Source organism: Acomys russatus, chromosome 10 (genome assembly GCF_903995435.1).
Source record: "Acomys russatus chromosome 10, mAcoRus1.1, whole genome shotgun sequence".
NCBI lineage: Eukaryota > Metazoa > Chordata > Mammalia > Rodentia > Muridae > Acomys > Acomys russatus.
Window position 1 is genome coordinate 18,759,594 of NC_067146.1, and position 2,220 is coordinate 18,761,813.

Below are 2,220 nucleotides of genomic sequence, written 5' to 3' on the forward strand. Positions count from 1 at the left end.
TGGAAAGAAATCCTCTGTGATGTATTTGTCTGCACTTTTAAGGTGTGTTACAACGGAGTTTGAGGGAGATCAAACATTCTTCATGCCACAGCACAGGAAGAAAGTATTCCCAGATACCTTCCCAGCAAGACCTGTTGCTATCGTTCTTAGTGAGATTAAATTACTAAGTAAAGATGGAACAAACTTCTGATACAATTCTTCAGGCTTTCTGTACATGGGTCATTCATGGGCACTAAGTTGGAGGAGGAGGAGAATGTGTGTCCAGAGTCCTAACGGGAGCTAGAAATCTCCCACAATGTGAACAGGACACAAGCAAATCCCTTCCCGACTTCCATTTGACCTCTGTGGACTTTGCAGACAGATCACCGCTCTCATTCAGGTGAGATTCTTTGGAGAGAACTTTATTTTTAAAGTAAGCATCTTCATAAAAATAAAAATCTAGTCCGGTGTGGTGGCGCACACCTTTAATCTCAGCACTTGGGAGACAGAGGCAGATGGGCCTCTGAATCAGAGACTGGCCTGATTTACAGGGCAAGTTCCAGGCCAGCCAGGGCAACATAACGAAACGCTGTCTGGAAAAACGAACAAAAATCTCTTCTACAACCTGATTTTGTATCTTCAGATTCTGTCACTTCAAATCCCGTCAAATACTGTAAGGCCTCCCCATCTTCTTCCCCAAGCAGGGACACTGGTGGATGGTTGGCAAATGTCCTTAGCCAAAAATGTGGAATTTTGGTGATAAATTCTTGTCTCGTCCGAAAAAGTTGTCAGCGGAGTTTGTTATATTTTCCCTCTACCTTCAAATTTTTCTCACTGGCTTGTTCATTAAGTCTGTTTCATTCTGCAGTGTATCAATATGTTGAGTTACTTCTTGGTGTTCTTTGTCTTCCTTCAGGAGGCAGGGAGATGCCGGCATGTCCTCCAGCTTTGATGCAGGAGCACTGTGAGTTTCCTGGGCTGAGGCAGGAGCGCAGATGACTGCTGCTGTTTCATGAGGGAAGTATCCAGAAGCCACAGGAGGAATCTGGAAAGACCTCACAACTGGCTGTTTCAAATAGAGGTTCTGAGAATTGTAAAAACAAACTTTTTTTTTTTTTACAAGATTTGCTTATTCCGTGTGTATGGGTGTCTTTCGCACTTGTGTGTACATGTAGCACTTGTGTGCCTGGTCCTCGGTGGTCAGAAGAGAGGCTTAAATCCCCTGGAGCTGCAGTTGTGGACAACTGTGTGCCGATTTATGGGTACTAGGAACCGAATCTTGGTCCTCTGCAAAAGCCACAGATATTCTTAACCACTGAGCAGTCTGCTGTGGAATTATTAATACTTAATATTGATTCATATAACTATTAAGGCAGCGGTTGTCTCCTAACCCACTATTTTAGAAATAAATGACACAGAAGCCTGCTGGGTTTTTAATAAGCCTTAATACACCCGGGGCTGTTCAGATATTAACAGTCTAAGCTATCTTGTCTATTTCCCATGCAGAAATCTCAGAAAACCCTCACACATGTTCCTGTTCCTTCTGGCCGGTCCTCAGAGCACTTCTAGATCGCGCTAACCTGTGGCGGCATGCTCCTTCTTTCTCCTTCTTCTTCTCTCTCCCCGTGGTCCTTCTGTGACTTCCTCCACAAAACAAACAAACAAACAAACAAACAAAAAAACCCAAAACCCAAAACCAAAAAACTGGAGAACCTAGGCTCTGCCTACCTCGCTCCTGCCCAGCCTGGATGTAGGCATTTATTTGCAAATTAGGGACAACTGGGGAGATAAGGTTCACACCACATCATTTTGGATATGTGAGGACTTGCTCAAAACAAACACAAAACAAACACAAAAAATATCTACCAACCAACCAACCAACCAACCAACCAACTAACCAACCAACCAACCAACCAACCAACCAAGAAACACCTGGAGATCAAGCAATTAACCCTTAAAAACATAGTAGCTCCAGATCAGCCAGGGAGCAGTCTCTCCAGCCCAAGGAATTTTGAGGATTTAACTCATGTCCTTGTACAAAGGCAAGGCTCAAAGGCTTTCTTTCTGGTTGGCCCAGGACTGCCTTTTTACTTTCTTTTCATTTAAAACTCTTCTATTAGATATAATATTTTCCTTAATTTTTTAGAATTTCCTACTATGTATTTGGATCATATTCCTACTCCTTCCAAATCTACCTCCTACCTCTTCAACTGCCCCCGAGTTTGTGTCCTCCTTTCAGTT

At 43.2% G+C, this 2,220-nt stretch overlaps 1 pseudogene; it reads right to left on the reverse strand.

The window, feature by feature from the left end:
* Positions 1-232: 232 nt before the first annotated feature.
* LOC127194897 (protein SET-like) lies at positions 233-993 on the reverse strand (annotated as a pseudogene).
* Between the last annotated feature and the right edge of the window lie 1,227 nt (positions 994-2,220).